We start from the raw sequence: 20,284 nt of genomic DNA, 5'->3' as shown, positions 1-20,284 counted from the left end.
GTGAGTGTAGTGGTGAGGTAGTGGTGAGTGTAGTGGTGAGTAGTGGTGAGTGTAGTGGTGAGTGTAGTGGTGAGTAGTGGTGAGTAGTGGTGAGTGTAGTGGTGAGTAGTGGTGAGTGTAGTGGTGAGTAGTGGTGAGTGTAGTGGTGAGTAGTGGTGAGTGTAGTGGTGAGTAGTGGTGAGTAGTGGTGAGTGTAGTGGTGAGTAGTGGTGAGTGTAGTGGTGAGTGTAGTGGTGAGTAGTGGTGAGTGTAGTGGTGAGTAGTGGTGAGTAGTGGTGAGTAGTGGTGAGTGTAGTGGTGAGTAGTGGTGAGTGTAGTGGTGAGTAGTGGTGAGTGTAGTGGTGAGTGTAGTGGTGAGTAGTGGTGAGTGTAGTGGTGAGTGTAGTGGTGAGTAGTGGTGAGTAGTGGTGAGTGTAGTGGTGAGTAGTGGTGAGTGTAGTGGTGAGTAGTGGTGAGTGTAGTGGTGAGTAGTGGTGAGTGTAGTGGTGAGGTAGTGGTGAGTAGTGGTGAGTGTAGTGGTGAGTGTAGTGGTGAGTGTAGTGGTGAGTGTAGTGGTGAGTAGTGGTGAGTGTAGTGGTGAGTTAGTGGTGAGTGTAGTGGTGAGTAGTGGTGAGTGTAGTGGTGAGTGTAGTGGTGAGTAGTGGTGAGTGTAGTGGTGAGTAGTGGTGAGTGTAGTGGTGAGTGTGGTGAGTGTAGTGGTGAGTGTAGTGGTGAGTAGTGGTGAGTGTAGTGGTGAGTAGTGGTGAGTGTAGTGGTGAGTGTAGTGAGTGTAGTGGTGAGTGTAGTGGTGAGTAGTGGTGAGTGTAGTGGTGAGTAGTGGTGAGTGTAGTGGTGAGTAGTGGTGAGTAGTGGTGAGTAGTGGTGAGTGTAGTGGTGAGTGTAGTGGTGAGTGTAGTGGTGAGTAGTGGTGAGTAGTGGTGAGTAGTGGTGAGTGTAGTGGTGAGTGTAGTGGTGAGTAGTGGTGAGTGTAGTGGTGAGTAGTGGTGAGTGTAGTGGTGAGTAGTGGTGAGTAGTGGTGAGTGTAGTGGTGAGTAGTGGTGAGTAGTGGTGAGTGTAGTGGTGAGTAGTGGTGAGTGTAGTGGTGAGTAGTGGTGAGTGTAGTGGTGAGTAGTGGTGAGTGTAGTGGTGAGTAGTGGTGAGTGTAGTGGTGAGTAGTGGTGAGTGTAGTGGTGAGTGTAGTGGTGAGTAGTGGTGAGTGTAGTGGTGAGTGTAGTGGTGAGTGTAGTGGTGAGTGTAGTGGTGAGTAGTGGTGAGTGTAGTGGTGAGTGTAGTGGTGAGTGTAGTGGTGAGTAGTGGTGAGTGTAGTGGTGAGTGTAGTGGTGAGTAGTGGTGAGTGTAGTGGTGAGTGTGGTGAGTGTAGTGGTGAGTGTAGTGGTGAGTAGTGGTGAGTGTAGTGGTGAGTAGTGGTGGTGAGTGGTAGTGGTGAGTGTAGTGGTGATGTAGTGGTGAGTGTAGTGGTGAGTGTAGTGGTGAGGTAGTGGTGAGTGTAGTGGTGAGTAGTGGTGAGTGTAGTGGTGAGTTAGTGGTGAGTTAGTGGTGAGTAGTGGCATAGGTGAGTGTAGTGGTGAGTAGTGGTGAGTGTGGTGAGTGTAGTGGTGAGTAGTGGTGAGTGTAGTGGTGAGTGTAGTGGTGAGTAGTGGTGAGTGTAGTGGTGAGTGTAGTGGTGAGTAGTGGTGAGTGTAGTGGTGAGTAGTGGTGGTGAGTAGTGGTGAGTGTAGGTGAGTGTAGTGGTGAGTGTGGTGAGTGTAGTGGTGAGTAGTGGTGAGTGTAGTGGTGAGTGTAGTGGTGAGTAGTGGTGAGTGTAGTGGTGAGTGTAGTGGTGAGTAGTGGTGAGTAGTGGTGAGTGTAGTGGTGAGTAGTGGTGAGTGTAGTGGTGAGTAGTGGTGAGTGTAGTGGTGAGTAGTGGTGAGTAGTGGTGAGTGTAGTGGTGAGTAGTGGTGAGTAGTGGTGAGTGTAGTGGTGAGTAGTGGTGAGGTAGTGGTGAGTGTAGTGGTGAGTGTAGTGGTGAGTAGTGGTGAGTGTAGTGGTGAGTAGTGGTGAGTGTAGTGGTGAGTAGTGGTGAGTGTAGGGGTGAGTGTAGTGGTGAGGTAGTGGTGAGTAGTGGTGAGTGTAGTGGTGAGTAGTGGTGAGTTAGTGGTGAGTGTAGTGGTGAGTAGTGGTGAGTGTAGTGGTGAGTAGTGGTGAGTGTAGTGGTGAGTGTAGTGGTGAGTGTAGTGGTGAGTAGTGGTGAGTGTAGTGGTGAGTAGTGGTGAGTGTAGTGGTGAGTGTAGTGGTGAGTGTAGTGGTGAGTAGTGGTGAGGTGTAGTGGTGAGTGTAGTGGTGAGTGTAGTGGTGAGTAGTGGTGAGTGTAGTGGTGAGTAGTGGTGAGTGTAGTGGTGAGAGTGTAGTGGTGAGTGTTGGTGAGTGTAGTGGTGAGTGTAGTGGTGAGTAGTGGTGAGTGTAGTGGTGAGTAGTGGTGAGTAGTGGTGAGTGTAGTGGTGAGTAGTGGTGAGTGTAGTGGTGAGTAGTGGTGAGTGTAGTGGTGAGTAGTTGGTGAGTGTAGTGGTGAGTGTAGTGGTGAGTAGTGTGTGTAGTGGTGAGTAGTGGTGAGTAGTGGTGAGTGTAGTGGTGAGTGTAGTGGTGAGTGTAGTGGTGAGTGTAGTGGTGAGTGTAGTGGTGAGTAGTGGTGAGTAGTGGTGAGTGTAGTGGTGAGTAGTGGTGAGTGTAGTGGTGAGTAGTGGTGAGTAGTGGTGAGTGTAGTGGTGAGTAGTGGTGAGTGTAGTGGTGAGTAGTGGTGAGGTAGTGGTGAGTGTAGTGGTGAGTAGTGGTGAGTAGTGGTGAGTGTGGTGGTGAGTGTAGTGGTGAGTAGGTGAGTGTAGTGGTGAGTGTAGTGGTGAGTAGTGGTGAGTAGTGGTGAGTGTAGTGGTGAGTGTAGTGGTGAGTGTAGTGGTAGTGGTGAGTGTAGTGGTGAGTGTAGTGGTGAGTAGTGGTGAGTGTAGTGGTGAGTGTAGTGGTGAGTAGTGGTGAGTGTAGTGGTGAGTAGTGGTGAGTAGTGGTGAGTGTAGTGGTGAGTAGTGGTGAGTAGTGGTGAGTGTAGTGGTGAGTAGTGGTGAGTGTAGTGGTGAGTAGTGGTGAGTAGTGGTGAGTAGTGGTGAGTGTAGTGGTGAGTAGTGGTGAGTGTAGTGGTGAGTAGTGGTGAGTAGTGGTGAGTGTAGTGGTGGTGTGAGTGGGTGAGTGTAGTGGTGAGGTGTAGTGGTGAGTAGTGTGAGTAGTGGTGAGTGTAGTGGTGAGTAGTGGTGAGTGTAGTGGTGAGTAGTGGTGAGTGTAGTGGTGAGTAGTGGTGAGTGTAGTGGTGAGTAGTGGTGAGTAGTGGTGAGTGTAGTGGTGAGTAGTGGTGAGTAGTGGTGAGTGTGTGGTGAGTAGTGGTGAGTGTAGTGGTGAGTTAGTGGTGAGTGTAGTGGTGAGTAGTGGTGAGTGTAGTGGTGAGTGTAGTGGTGAGTGTCGTGGTGAGTAGTGGTGAGTGTAGTGGTGAGTGTGGTGAGTGTAGTGGTGAGTGTAGTGGTGAGTAGTGGTGAGTGTAGTGGTGAGTAGTGGTGAGTGTAGTGGTGAGTGTAGTGAGTGTAGTGGTGAGTGTAGTGGTGAGTAGTGGTGAGTGTAGTGGTGAGTAGTGGTGAGTGTAGTGGTGAGTGTAGTGGTGAGTAGTGGTGAGTGTAGTGGTGAGTAGTGGTGAGTGTAGTGGTGAGTGTAGTGGTGAGTGTAGTGGTGAGTGTAGTGGTGAGTAGTGGTGAGTGTAGTGGTGAGTGTAGTGGTGAGTAGTGGTGAGTGTAGTGGTGAGTAGTGGTGAGTAGTGGTGAGTGTAGTGGTGAGTAGTGGTGAGTAGTGGTGAGTGTAGTGGTGAGTAGTGGTGAGTGTAGTGGTGAGTAGTGGTGAGTAGTGGTGAGTAGTGGTGAGTGTAGTGGTGAGTAGTGGTGAGTGTAGTGGTGAGTAGTGGTGAGTAGTGGTGAGTGTAGTGGTGAGTAGTGGTGAGTGTAGTGGTGAGTGTAGTGGTGAGTATAGTGGTGAGTAGTGGTGAGTGTAGTGGTGAGTGTAGTGGTGAGTGTAGTGGTGAGTAGTGGTGAGTGTAGTGGTGAGTGTAGTGGTGAGTAGTGGGTGGAGTGTAGTGGTGAGTGTGTGAGTGTAGTGGTGAGTGTAGTGGTGAGTAGTGGTGAGTGTAGTGGTGAGTAGTGGTGAGTGTAGTGGTGAGTAGTGGTGAGTGTAGTGGTGAGTGTAGTGAGTGTAGTGGTGAGTGTAGTGGTGAGAGAGTGGTGAGTGTAGTGGTGAGTGTAGTGGTGAGTAGTGGTGAGTGTAGTGGTGAGTGTAGTGGTGAGTAGTGGTGAGTAGTGGTGAGTGTAGTGGTGAGTGTAGTGGTGAGTGTAGTGGTGAGTAGTGGTGAGTGTAGTGGTGAGTGTAGTGGTGAGTAGTGGTGAGTGTAGTGGTGAGTGTAGTGGTAAGTGTAGTGGTGAGTAGTGGTGAGTGTAGTGGTGAGTAGTGTTGAGTAGTGGTGAGTGTAGTGGGTGTAGTGGTGAGTAGTGGTGAGTGTAGTGAGTGTAGTGGTGAGTGTAGTGGTGAGTAGTGGTGAGTGTAGTGGTGAGTGTAGTGGTGAGTGTAGTGGTGAGTAGTGGTGAGTGTAGTGGTGAGTAGTGGTGAGTGTAGTGGTGAGTAGTGGTGAGTGTAGTGGTGAGTAGTGGTGAGTAGTGGTGAGTGTAGTGGTGAGTAGTGGTGTGAGTGTAGTGGTGAGTAGTGGTGAGTAGTGGTGTGTGTAGTGGTGAGTAGTGGTGAGTAGTGGTGAGTGTAGTGGTGAGTAGTGGTGAGTGTAGTGGTGAGTAGTGGTGAGTGTAGTGGTGAGTGTAGTGGTGAGTGTAGTGGTGAGTAGTGGTGAGTGTAGTGGTGAGTGTAGTGATGTGTAGTGGTGAGTGTGTGGTGAGTAGTGGTGAGTGTAGTGGTGAGTAGTGGTGAGTGTAGTGGTGAGTGTAGTGGTGAGTGTAGTGGTGAGTGTAGTGAGTGTAGTGGTGAGTGTAGTGGTGGAGTAGTGGTGAGTGTAGTGGTGAGTAGTGGTGAGTGTAGTGGTGAGTGTAGTGGTGAGTAGTGGTGAGTAGTGGTGAGTGTAGTGGTGAGTGTAGTGGTGAGTGTAGTGAGTAGTGGTGAGTGTAGTGGTGAGTGTAGTGGTGAGTGTAGTGGTGAGTAGTGGTGAGTGTAGTGGTGAGTGTAGTGGTGAGTAGTGGTGAGTGTAGTGGTGAGTAGTGGTGAGTAGTGGTGAGTGTAGTGGTGAGTAGTGGTGAGTAGTGGTGAGTGTAGTGGTGAGTAGTGGTGAGTGTAGTGGTGAGTAGTGGTGAGTGTAGTGGTGAGTAGTGGTGAGTGTAGTGGTGAGTAGTGGTGAGTAGTGGTGAGTGTAGTGGTGAGTAGTGGTGAGTGTAGTGGTGAGTGTAGTGGTGAGTAGTGGTGAGTAGTGGTGAGTGTAGTGGTGAGTAGTGGTGAGTGTAGTGGTGAGTAGTGGTGAGTAGTGGTGAGTGTAGTGGTGAGTAGTGGTGAGTGTAGTGGGTGAGTAGTGGTGAGTGTAGTGGTGAGTAGTGGTGAGTGTAGTGGTGAGTGTAGTGGTGAGTGTAGTGGTGAGTAGTGGTGAGTGTAGTGGTGAGTGTAGTGAGTGTAGTGGTGAGTGTAGTGGTGAGTAGTGGTGAGTGTAGTGGTGAGTAGTGGTGAGTGTAGTGGTGAGTGTAGTGAGTGTAGTGGTGAGTGTAGTGGTGAGAGTAGTGGTGAGTGTAGTGGTGAGTGTAGTGGTGAGTAGTGGTGAGTAGTGGTGAGTGTAGTGGTGAGTGTAGTGGTGAGTGTAGTGGTGAGTAGTGGTGAGTAGTGGTGAGTGTAGTGGTGAGTGTAGTGGTGAGTGTAGTGGTGAGTGTAGTGGTGAGTAGTGGTGAGTGAACGCTCACCCAGGAGGAGATTTTGCAGTCTTAGCAGGCTTGGTGAGGAAGAGAAATCTCCAGAGAAGATCAGAAGGGGCTTCACCCCCTCACCAACAGCCTGCAACATCACTCACCACCATCACTCACCACTACACTCACCATCACTCACCATCACTCACCAACAGCCTGCAACATCACTCACCACCACCACTCACCACCACCACTCACCACCACTCACCACCACTCACCATCACTCACCACCACTCACCACGATCACTCACCACCATTACTCACCACCACTCACCACCACCACTCACCACCACCACTCACCACCATCACTCACCACCACCACCACCACTCACCACCACTCACCACCATCACTCACCACCACCACTCACCACCATCACTCACCACCACCACCACCACCACTCACCACCACCACTCACCACCATCACTCACCACCACCACCACCACTCACCACCACTCACCACCACCACTCACCACCACCACTCACCACCACTCACCACCACCACTCACCACCACTCACCACCACCACTCACCACTCACCACCACTCACCACCACCACTCACCTTTGCTCCTCTGAGTGATGAGAAGTTTTGAATTCCCATCTCAACCATGTCCAGCAAGTGGCCATCAAATATTCTCCCTGACACACACACACAGTGACACACACACACAGTGACACACACACACAGTGACACACACAGTGACACACACACACAGTGACACACACACACAGTGACACACACACAGTGACACACACAGTGACACACACACACAGTGACACACACACACAGTGACACACACACAGTGACACACACACACACAGTGACACACACACAGTGACACACACACAGTGACACACACACAGTGACACACAGTGACACACACACAGTGACACACACAGTGACACACACACAGTGACACACACAGTGACACACACACAGTGACACACACAGTGACACACACAGTGACACACACACACAGTGACACACACAGTGACACACACACACACAGTGACACACACAGTGACACACACACACAGTGACACACACACAGTGACACACACACACACAGTGACACACACAGCGACACACACACAGTGACACACACACACAGTGACACACACAGTGACACACACACACAGTGACACACACACAGTGACACACACACACACAGTGACACACACAGCGACACACACACAGTGACACACACACACAGTGACACACACACAGTGACACACACACACACAGTGACACACACAGCGACACACACACAGTGACACACACAGTGACACACACACAGTGACACACACACAGTGACACACAGTGACACAAAAAGACAAAGATTCCCCGTATAGCCTTAACAGACTGTAGGGGCAAGTGCTGTTAGCGAGCACCTATGAAGGCCGGAACAGTACAAGAGGGGGTGGGTGGCCAGCACCACGCCCGACCGCCTTTGTCTCCCCAGTGGCGATGTTTACACACCGCACCAGGTACTCATTTGAGGCTGAGTCGACCTAGGGGAGGCCCAGAACAAGTTCAGATAATCGTCACTGGTGTTGGCCGTGAGCTGGAATCGAACCCGGGTCGCCAGGTTCATAGTGCAGCGTAGCGCTAACCACTACACTACCGCTCCCCATAGACACACACACAGTGACACACACAGTGACACACACACAGTGACACACACACACAGTGACACACACACACAGTGACACACACACAGTGACACACACACACAGACACACACACACACACAGTGACACACACAGTGACACACACACAGTGACACACACACACAGTGACACACACACAGTGACACACAGTGACACACAGACACACACACACACAGTGACACACACAGTGACACACACACAGTGACACACACACACAGTGACACACACACAGTGACACACACACACACAGACACACACACACACACAGTGACACACACAGTGACACACACACAGTGACACACACACACAGTGACACACACACAGTGACACACACACACACAGACACACACACACACACAGTGACACACACAGTGACACACACACAGTGACACACACACACAGTGACACACACACAGTGACACACACACACACAGACACACACACACACACAGACACACACAGTGACACACACACAGTGACACACACAGTGATGAGTGAGTGGTGAGTGGTGAGTGTTGAATGAGTGAGTGGTGAGTGAGTGGTGAGTGAGTGGTGAGTGAGTGGTGAGTGTTGAATGAGTGGTGAGTGAGTGAGTGGTGAGTGTTGAGTGAGTGGTGAGTGAGTGAGTGGTGAGTGAGTGGTGAGTGTTGAATGAGTGGTGAGTGAGTGGTGAGTGAGCGGTGAGTGAGTGGTGAGTGAGTGGTGAGTGAGTGGTGAGTGAGGGGTGAGTGAGTGAGTGAGTGGTGAGTGAGTGGTGAGTGAGTGAGTGGTGAGTGAGTGAGTGGTGAGTGAGTGGTGAGTGAGTCGTGAGTGAGTGGTGAGTGGTGGTGAGTGGTGGTGAGGAGTGGTGAGTGAGTGGTGGTGAGTGGTGGTGAGTGGTGAGTGAGTGGTGAGTGAGTGTTGAGTGAGTGGTGAGTGAGTGGTGAGTGATTGTTGAGTGAGTGGTGAGTGAGTGGTGAGTGAGTGGTGAATAAGTGGTGAGTGAGTGGTGAGTGAGTGTTGAGCGAGTGGTGAGTGGTGAGTGAGTGAGTGGTGAGTGAGTGGTGAGTGAGTGGTGAGTGAGTGGGTGAGTGAGTGGTGAGTGAGTGGTGAGTGAGGGTTGAGTGAGTGGTGAGTGAGTGTTGAGTGAGTGGTGAGTGTGTGAGTGGGTGAGTGAGTGAGTGGGTGAGTGAGTGAGTGTTGAGTGAGTGGTGAGTGAGTGAGTGGTGAGTGAGTGGTGAGTGAGTGGTGAGTGAGTGAGTGGTGAGTGAGTGAGTGAGTGGTGAGTTGAGTGAATGGTGAGTGAGTGGTGAGTGAGTGGTGAGTGAGTGTTGAGTGAGTGGTGAGTGAGTGGTGAGTGAGTGGTGAGTAAAATCCTCACCCATCACCAGATTTTGAGGCCTCTTCTTCGAGTGAGATCCCAGCAGGAAAAGGGAGGCTTCGGCCTTCGTGGTGAGGAATTCCTACGCTCACCACACACACACAGAGGGGGTGAGTGGTGAGCGTGGTGGTGAGCGGTGGTGAGTGGTGGTGGTGAGTGGTGGTGAGTGATGGTGGTGAGTGGTGGTGGTGAGTGGTGGTGAGTGATGGTGGTGAGTGGTGATGAGTGGTGGTGAGTGATGGTGATGAGTGATGGTGTTGAGTGGTGGTGGTGAGTGGTGGTGAGTGGTGGTGAGTGGTGGTGGTGAGTGGTGGTGAGTGGTGGTGGTGAGTGGTGTTGAGTGGTGAGTGGTGGTGAGTGATGGTGGTGAGTGGTGGTGGTGGTGGTGGTGAGTGGTGGTGAGTGGTGGTGAGTGGTGGTGGTGAGTGGTGGTGAGTGGTGGTGGTGAGTGGTGGTGGTGAGTGGTGGTGAGTGGTGGTGGTGAGTGGTGGTGAGTGGTGGTGGTGAGTGGTGGTGAGTGGTGGTGGTGAGTGGTGGTGGTGAGTGGTGGTGGTGAGTGGTGGTGGTGAGTGGTGAGTGAGTGGTGGTGAGTGGTGGTGAGTGAGTGGTGGTGAGTGGTGGTGAGTGGTGGTGGTGAGTGGTGGTGAGTGGTGGTGAGAGTGGTGGTGGTGAGTGGTGAGTGAGTGGTGGTGGTGGTGAGTGGTGGTGAGTGGTGGTGAGTGGTTTCCATGGTTACCAGTGAGCTGGTGTCTTCAAATGGACGGATCGCGTTTTTTCTGTGGACACAGAGACACAGTGAGACAGAGACAGAGTGAGACAGAGAGACACACAGAGACAGAGACACAGTGAGACACAGTGAGACACAGAGAGACACAGAGAGACACAGTGAGACACAGTGAGACAGTGAGACACAGAGAGACACACAGAGACACAGTGAGACAGTGAGACACAGTGAGACACACAGAGAGACACAGTGAGACACACAGAGACACAGTGAGACAGTGAGACACAGAGAGACACAGTGAGACACACAGAGACACAGTGAGACAGTGAGACACAGAGAGACACAGAGAGACACAGTGAGACAGTGAGACACAGTGAGACAGTGAGACACAGAGAGACACACAGAGACACAGTGAGACAGTGAGACACAGTGAGACACAGTGAGACACACAGAGAGACACAGTGAGACACACAGAGACACAGTGAGACAGTGAGACACAGAGAGACACAGAGAGACACAGTGAGACACACAGAGACACAGTGAGACAGTGAGACACAGAGAGACAGAGACACAGTGAGACACAGAGAGACAGAGACACAGTGAGACACAGTGAGACAGAGAGACACAGTGAGACACACAGAGACACAGTGAGACACAGAAAGACACAGTGAGACACAGTGACACACAGTGAGACACAGAGAGACACAGAGAGACACAGTGAGACAGTGAGACACAGAGAGACACAGTGAGACACACAGAGACAGTGAGACACAGAGAGACACAGTGAGACACAGAGAGACACAGTGAGACACACAGAGACACAGTAAGACACAGTGAGACACAGAGACACAGTGAGACACAGTGAGACACACAGTGAGACACAGTGAGGCACAGTGAGACACAAAGTGAGACACAGAGACACAGTGACACACAGTGAGACACAGAGAGACACACAGACACAGTGAGACAGAGAGACACAGTGAGACAGAGAGACACAGTGAGACAGAGACAGAGTGAGACACAGTGAGACACAGAGAGACACAGAGAGACACACAGAGACACAGTAAGACACAGTGAGACACAGTGAGACACAGTGAGACACAGAGAGACACAGAGACACAGAGAGACACAGTGAGACACAGTGAGACACAGTGAGACACAGAGAGACACAGAGACACAGAGAGACACAGAGAGACACAGTGAGACAGAGACACAGTGAGACAGAGTGAGACAGACACAGTGAGACACAGTGAGACACAGAGACACAGTGACACACAGAGACACAGTGAGACACACAGAGACACACAGTGAGACACAGAGAGACACAGAGAGACACAGAGAGACACAGACACACAGACATACAGAGACACAGTGACACACAGAGACACAGTGAGAGACACAGTGAGACACAGTGAGACAGAGTGAGACACACAGAGACACAGTGAGACACACAGAGACACAGTGAGACACAGAGAGACACACAGAGACACAGAGACACAGTGAGACACACAGAGACACAGTGAGACACAGAGAGACACAGTGAGACACAGTGAGACACAGTGAGACACAGAGACACACAGTGACACACAGTGAGACACAGTGAGACCGAGTGAGACACAGAGACACACAGTGAGACACACAGAGACACATAGAGACACACAGAGACACAGTGACACACAGTGAGACACAGAGAGACACAGTGAGACACACAGAGACACAGTGAGACACACAGAGAGACACAGTGAGACACACAGAGAGACACAGTGAGACACACAGAGAGACACAGAGAGACACAGTGACACACAGTGAGACACAGTGAGACACAGTGACACACAGTGAGACAGAGAGACACACAGATACACAGTGAGACACACAGAGACACAGACACACAGTGACACACAGTGAGACACACAGTGAGACACAGTGAGACACACAGAGACACAGTGAGACACAGAGAGACACAGTGAGACACAGTGAGACACACAGAGACACACAGAGACACAGTGACACAGTGACACACAGTGAGACACAGAGAGACACAGTGAGACACACAGAGACACAGTGAGACACACAGAGAGACACAGTGAGACACACAGAGAGACACAGTGAGACACACAGAGAGACACAGTGACACACAGTGACACACAGTGAGACACAGTGAGACACAGTGACACACAGTGAGACAGAGAGACACACAGATACACAGTGAGACACACAGAGACACAGACACACAGAGACACACAGTGAGACACACAGTGAGACACAGTGAGACACACAGAGACAGAGTGAGACACAGAGAGACACAGTGAGACACAGTGAGACAGTGAGACACAGAGAGACACACAGAGACACAGTGAGACACAGTGAGACACACAGAGACACAGTGAGACACACAGAGAGACACAGTGAGACACACAGAGACACAGTGAGACACAGAGAGACACAGTGAGACACACAGAGAGACACAGTGAGACACAGAGACACAGTGAGACACAGAGAGACACACAGAGACACAGAGACACAGTGAGACACACAGAGACACAGTGAGACACAGAGAGACACAGTGAGACACACAGAGACACAGAGACACAGTGAGACAGTGAGATAGTGACACACAGTGAGACACAGAGAGAGACACAGAGAGACACGGTGAGACACAGTGAGACACAGAGACACAGTGAGACACAGAGACACAGTGAGACACAGTGAGACAGTGACACACAGTGAGACACACAGAGACACAGTGAGACACACAGAGACACAGTGAGACACACAGAGAGACACAGTGAGACACACAGAGAGACACAGTGAGACAGAGTGAGACACAGTGAGACACAGTGAGACACACAGAGACACAGTGAGACACACAGAGACACAGTGACACACAGAGACACAGTGAGACACACAGAGAGACACAGTGAGACAGAGTGAGACACAGTGAGACACACAGAGACACAGTGAGACACAGAGAGACACAGTGAGAGACACAGTGAGACACAGTGAGACAGTGAGACAGAGTGAGACACACAGAGACAGTGAGACACAGAGAGACACAGTGAGACACAGTGAGACACAGTGAGACACACAGAGAGACAGTGAGACACACAGAGAGACACAGTGAGACACAGTGAGACACAGAGAGACAGAGGGAGACACAGGGAGACACAGTGAGACACACAGTGAGACACAGTGAGACACACAGTGAGACACAGTGAGACACAGTGAGACAGTGAGACACAGTGAGACAGTGAGACACACAGTGAGACACACAGAGACAGAGTGAGACACACAGAGAGACACAGAGAGAGACACAGTGAGACACAGAGTGAGACAGTGACACACACAGACAGAGTGAGACACAGAGAGACACAGTGAGACACAGAGAGACACACAGAGACACAGTGAGACAGAGTGAGACACAGTGAGACACACAGAGAGACACAGTGAGACACAGAGTGAGACAGTGACACACAGTGAGACACACAGTGAGACACAGAGAGACACAATGAGACACAGAGACACACAGTGAGACACACAGAGAGAGACACAGAGAGACAGAGTAAGACACAGAGTGAGACAGGATTGTGTATTCACCTCTTTAACATCACAGCCCACGGCTTTTTCAATGCAGCCTGGAAGGGAGAGACAGGGAGAGAGAATAACTCTGAGTGTCTAAGTGAGTGTCTAAGTGAGTGAGTGTCTAAGTGAGTGTCTAAGTGAGTGTCTAAGTGTCTAAGTGAGTGAGTGTCTAAGTGAGTGTCTAAGTGAGTGTCTAAGTGAGTGTCTAAGTGAGTGAGTGTCTAAGCGAGTGAGTGTCTAAGTGAGTGTCTAAGTGAGTGTCTAAGTGAGTGTCTAAGTGAGTGAGTGTCTAAGCGAGTGAGTGTCTAAGTGAGTGTCTAAGTGAGTGTCTAAGTGAGTGTCTAAGTGAGTGAGTGTCTAAGTGAGTGAGTGTCTAAGCGAGTGAGTGTCTAAGTGAGTGTCTAAGTGAGTGTTTAAGTGAGTGAGTGTCTAAGTGTCTAAGTGAGTGAGTGTCTAAGTGAGTGTCTAAGTGAGTGTCTAAGAGAGTGAGTGTCTAAGTGAGTGTCTAAGTGAGTGAGTGTATAAGTGAGTGTCTAAGTGAGTGAGTGTCTAAGTGAGTGAGTGTCTGAATGAGTGTCTAAGTGAGTGTCTAAGTGAGTGTATAAGTGAGTATCTAAGTGAGTGTCTAAGTGAGTGTCTAAGTGTCTAAGTGAGTGTCTAAGTGAGTGTCTAAGTGAGTGTTTAAGTGAGTGTCTAAGTGAGTGAGTGTCTAAGTGAGTGAGTGTCTAAGTGAGTGTCTAAGTGAGTGTCAAAGTGTGTGTCTAAGTGAGTGTCTAAGTGTGTGTTAAAGTGAGTGTCTAAGTGAGTATCTAAGTGTGTGAGTGTCTAAGTGTGTGAGTGTCTGAGTGAGTGTCTAAGGGAGTGTGTCTCAGTGAGTGTCTAAGTGAGTGAGTGTCTAAGTGAGTGTCTAAGTGAGTGTCTAAGTGTCTAAGTGAGTAAGTGTCTAAGTGAGTAAGTGTCTAAGTGAGTGTCTAAGTGAGTGTCTAAGTGAATGTCTAAGTGAGTGTCTAAGTGAGTGTCTAAGTGAGTGTCTAAGTGAGTGAGTGTCAAAGTGAGTGTCTAAGTGTCTAAGTGAGTAAGTGTCTAAGTGAGTGTCTAAGTGAGTGTCTAAGTGAGTGAGTGTCTAAGTGAGTGAGTGACTAAGTGAGTGTCTAAGTGAGTGTCTAAGTGAGTGAGTGTCTAAGTGAGTGTCTAAGTGAGTGTCTAAGTGTCTAAGTGTGTGAGTGTCTAAGTGAGTGAGTGTCTAAGTGAGTGTCTAAGTGAGTGTCTAAGTGTGTGTCTAAGTGAGTGAGTGTCTGGGTGTCTAAGTGAGTGAGTGTCTACGTGAGTGAGTGTCTAAGTGAGTTTCTAAGTGGGCGTGTCTAAGTGAGTGAGTGTATAAGTGGGCGTGTCTAAACGAGTGAGTGTATAAGTGGGCGTGTCTAAGTGAGTGTCTAAGTGGGCGTGTCTAAGTGAGTGAGTGTCTAAGTGAGTGTATAAGTGGGCGTGTCTAAGTGAGTGAGTGTCTAAGTGGGCGTCTAAGTGAGTGAGTGTATAAGTGGGCGTGTCTAAATGAGTGAGTGTCTAAGTGGGCGTGTCTAAGTGAGTGTCTATGTGAGTGAGTGTCTAAGTGAGTGTCTAAGTGAGTGTCTAAGTGAGTGTAAGTGGGCGTGTCTAAGTGAGTGAGTGTATAAGTGGGCGTGTCCAAGTGCGTCAGTGTATAAGTGGGCGTGTCCAAGTGAGTGTATGTGGGCGTGTCTAAGTGAGTGAGTCTATAAGTGGGCGTGTCTAATCGAGTGAATGTATAAGTGGGCGTGTCTAAGTGCGTCAGTGTATAAGTGGGCGTGTCTAAGCACCGTGTCTCTCAGCGCCTGTATGGGCCCCCCCGTGGCTCCGCCCCTCAGCAGGAGGCAGCGTTTGGCTCCTCCCCCAGCCCGGCAGGCTCGCTCCTCCAGTAGCCTCTTAGCACGCTGGGTACGTGGTTTACTAAGACACACATAGATAGACACACACACATAGACACACACACATAGACACACTCACACAGCTCGCTCCTCCAGTAGCCTCTTAGCACGCTGGGTACGTGGTTTACTAAGACACACATAGATAGACACACACACATAGACACACACACATAGACACACACACATAGACACACACACACAGCTCGCTCCTCCAGTAGCCTCTTAGCACGCTGGGTACGTGGTTTACTAAGACACACAGATAGACACATAGACAGACACATAGACATAGACACACACACATAGATAGACACACACACATAGACACTCACACAGCTCGCTCCTCCAGTAGCCTCTTAGCACGCTGGGTACGTGGTTTACTAAGACACACATAGATAGACACACATAGATAGACACACACAGATAGACACACAGACACATACACACAGACACACACACATAGACACTCACACAGCTCGCTCCTCCAGTAGCCTCTTAGCACGCTGGGTACGTGGTTTACTAAGACACACATAGATAGACACACACACATAGACACACACACACATAGACACACACACACATAGACACACACACACAGCTCGCTCCTCCAGTAGCCTCTTACCACGCTGGGTACGTGGTTTACTAAGACACATAGACACACATAGATAGACACACACATAGACACACATAGATAGACACATAGATAGACACACATAGATAGACACACATAGATACACACACACACATAGACACACACACATAGACACACACACAGATAGACACACACACATAGACACACACACATAGACACACTCACACAGCTCGCTCCTCCAGTAGCCTCTTACCACGCTGGGTACGTGGTTTACTAAGACACACATAGATAGACACACATAGATAGACACACACACATAGACACACACACATAGACACATAGATAGACACATAGACACACAGACACATAGACACACAGACACACACATACACACACATAGACACACACATAGACACACACACATAGACACACACACATAGACACACACACACATAGACATACACACATAGACACACACACATAGATAGACACATAGACACACACACATAGACACACACACATAGACACACACACATAGACACACACACACACAGCTCGCTCCTCCAGTAGCCGCTTACCACGCTGGGTACGTGGTTTACTTAGACACACAGACACACACATAGACACACACACATAGATAGACACACATAGACACACACACATAGATACACACATAGACACACACACATAGATAGACACACACACACATAGACACACACAGAGACACACACATAGACACACACACTCACACATAGACAGACACACATAGATACACACAGATAGACACACACACACACTGACACAGACACACACACATAGACACAAACACACAGACACACACACATAGACACACACAGATAGACACACACACATATAGACACACAGATAGACACACACACATATAGACACACAGATAGACACACACACATGGACACACACGCAGATAGACACACACAGAGACACACACAGACACACTCACACAGAGTCTTCCACTTACACAGAGACACTCACACATACAGAGAGTCTCACACTTACACACAGAGACACACATACACACACAGAGACACACATACACACAGAGTCTCACACTCACAGTCTCACACTCACACACAGAGACACACATACACACAGAGACACACACACAGTCTCACACTTACACACACACAGACTCACACACACTCACCACACAAGAGTCTCACACTCACACTAACCACACAGTCTCACACTTACACAGAGACACATATACACACAGAGACACACACACAGAGTCTCACACTTACACACACACAGAGCCTCACACTTACACACACACAGTCTCACACTTACACACAGTCTCACACTTACACACAGAGACACACATACACACAGAGACACACACACAGAGTCTCACACTTACACACAGAGTCTCACACTTACACACAGAGACACACACACACAGTCTCACACTTACACACACACTCACCACACAAGAGTCTCACACTCACACTAACCACAGAGTCTCACACTTACACACCACACAGCCTCACACATACACACACTAACCACACAGTCTCACACTTACACACACACCACACTCACTCATCACACAAGAGTCTCACACACTCACACTAACCACACAGTCTCACACTTACACACTAACCACACAGTCTCACACTTGCACACTCACACACTAACCACACAGTCTTACACTTACACACTCACACACTAACACACAGAGTCTCACACTTACACACTCACACACTAACCACACAGTCTTACACTTACACACTCACACACTAACACACAGAGTCTCACACTTACACACTCACACACTAACTACACAGTCTCACACTTACACACTCACACACAGTCTCACACTTACACACTCACACACACTAACCACACAGTCTCACACTTACACACTCACACTTACACACTAACCACACTCACACACAGTCTCACACTTACACACTCACACTAACACACAGTCTCACACTTACTCACACACACTAACCACACTCACACTAACACACAGTCTCAAACTTACACACTCACACTAACACACAGTCTCACACTTACACACTCACACTAACCACACAGTTTCACACTTACACAGTCTCACACTTACACACACTCACACACACTCACCACACAGTCTCACACTTACACACTCACAGTCTCACACTTACACACTCACACACTTACACACACACCACACTCACACTTACACACACTTACACACTCACAGGCTCACACTTACACCACACTTACACCACACTCACACCAACACACAGAGTCTCACACTTACACACTCACACACACTAACCACACAGTCTCACACTTACACACTCACAGTCTCACACTTACACACACCACACTCACACTAACACAGAGTCTCACACTTACACACTCACACACACAGTCTCACACACTCACAGTCTCACACTTACACACTCACACACAGTCTCACACTTACACACTCACACACACAGTCTCACACTTACACACTCACACACACAGGCTCACACTTACACACAGAGTCTCACACTTACACACTCACACACAGTCTCACACTTACACACTAACACACAGTCTCACAGTCACACACTAACCACACCTCACACTTACACACACTCACCACACAGTCTCACACTTACACACTCACACACAGAGTCTCACACTCACACTAACACACAGTCTCACAGTCACACACTAACCACACAGTCTCACAACTACACACACTCACCACACAGTCTCACACTTACACACACTCACAGTCTCACACTTACACACTTACACACAGAGTCTCACACTTACACACACACCACACTCACACTAACACACAGAGTCTCACACTTACACACTCACACACACTAACCACACAGTCTCACACACTCACAGTCTCACACTTACACACTCACACACAGTCTCACACTTACACACTCACACACACAGTCTCACACTTACACACTCACACACACAGGCTCACACTTACACACAGAGTCTCACACTTACACACTCACACACAGTCTCACACTTACACACTAACACACAGTCTCACAGTCACACACTAACCACACCTCACACTTACACACACTCACCACACAGTCTCACACTCACACACAGAGTCTCACACTCACACTAACACAGTCTCACAGTCACACACTAACCACACAGTCTCACACTTACACACACTCACCACACAGTCTCACACTTACACACACTCACAGTCTCACACTTACACACTCACACACTTACACACAGAGTCTCACACTTACACACACACCACACTAACACACAGAGTCTCACACTTACACACTCACACACACTAACCACACAGTCTCACACACTCACAGTCTCACACTTACACACTCACACACACAGTCTCACACTTACACACTCACACTTACACACTAACCACACTCACACACAGGCTCACACTTACACAATCCGCTCCATGGCTCCACAAGCGGCGACTTTTCGATGCTCCCTCTCCTTACCTCTCTACCTCTAGACACACACACTCTCTACACACACTATATATATCACTCTATATCTCTCTATCTAACTATATATCTCTCTATATCTCTCTATATATAACTATGTATCTCTCTATATAACTCTATATCTCTCTATATAACTCTATATATCTCTATATAACTCTATATCTCTCTATATAACTCTATATATCTCTATATAACTCTATATATCTCTATATAACTCTATATAATTCTATATAACTCTTTATAATTCTATCTCTCGATCTCTCTCTGCCTCTCTCCACGTGTCTCCCACTCTCTCGAACCGGAAGCACACCGGCTCGCGCGCGTGAACCGGAAGCAGAATCGCGCCGCTCGCGTGACCCGGATGCGGAAGCGCGACCCCTTCCCTTCCCCCACCATTCACGATACCCTACGATGTTATATTAAAACTTTATATTATAACGTTACAATGTTATATTATTACTTAAAATTTTTTTACTTTAAACTTTCGTCACTGCAGGAATTCACATTCTTGGCTCTTTCGGTAAAGTCACGTAGATAGAAAAAAAAATAAAAATAAGTTAAAAACTATTTATTTGAGAGTAGGTTTTCCCCTTTTTTCTGGCAACAATTTATTTTAGATTTTTATAAAAAATATTTGTTTAATTTTATTTTATTTCCTACGTTACTTTGCGGAAAGAAACAAAGAATAAGATTATTGTTGTTGAGCGGCGGTGATATGGCGTGGAACCGAGTCGACCAATCAGGAAGCTCGCTCCTCTCGGGTGGCGAGGAGAGGGGGCGGGGCGTCGCGAGGCTCTTTCGGAAGACATCTTCCGTTACCGGAAGACGGCGTCTTCTGGAAGAGGAAGATGTCTTCTACCAGGAAGACGTCTTCCGGTAGAAGGCTTTCCCCCTGTTCGGAAATCTGGCGGAAGACGTCTTCTGGAAGAGGAAGATCTCTTCTACCAGGAAGACGTCTTCCGGTAGAAGGCTTTCCCCCTGTTCGGAAAG

General features: G+C 49.0%; 1 non-coding gene across 1 annotated transcript; it reads right to left on the bottom strand.

Moving 5' to 3' along the window:
- Nucleotides 1–5,906: 5,906 nt before the first annotated feature.
- On the bottom strand, nt 5,907–20,010 carry LOC116958176 (uncharacterized). The gene is made up of 7 exons (XR_012940804.1): nt 19,234–20,010; nt 15,113–15,242; nt 13,293–13,330; nt 9,711–9,750; nt 8,975–9,056; nt 6,506–6,582; nt 5,907–6,033 (listed from the first exon to the last, which is right to left on the bottom strand). It is a non-coding gene; the product is annotated as an uncharacterized LOC116958176 (transcript).
- Between the last annotated feature and the right edge of the window lie 274 nt (nt 20,011–20,284).

Source organism: Petromyzon marinus, unplaced genomic scaffold, assembly GCF_048934315.1.
Source record: "Petromyzon marinus isolate PM22_M1 ecotype Great Lakes invasive population unplaced genomic scaffold, UKy_Petmar_22M1.pri1.0 PM_Scaffold_592, whole genome shotgun sequence".
Taxonomy (NCBI): Eukaryota; Metazoa; Chordata; class Hyperoartia; order Petromyzontiformes; family Petromyzontidae; genus Petromyzon; species Petromyzon marinus.
The sequence above is the reverse complement of the archived record's forward strand: the minus strand, read 5'-3'. Positions and strand labels throughout refer to the sequence as shown.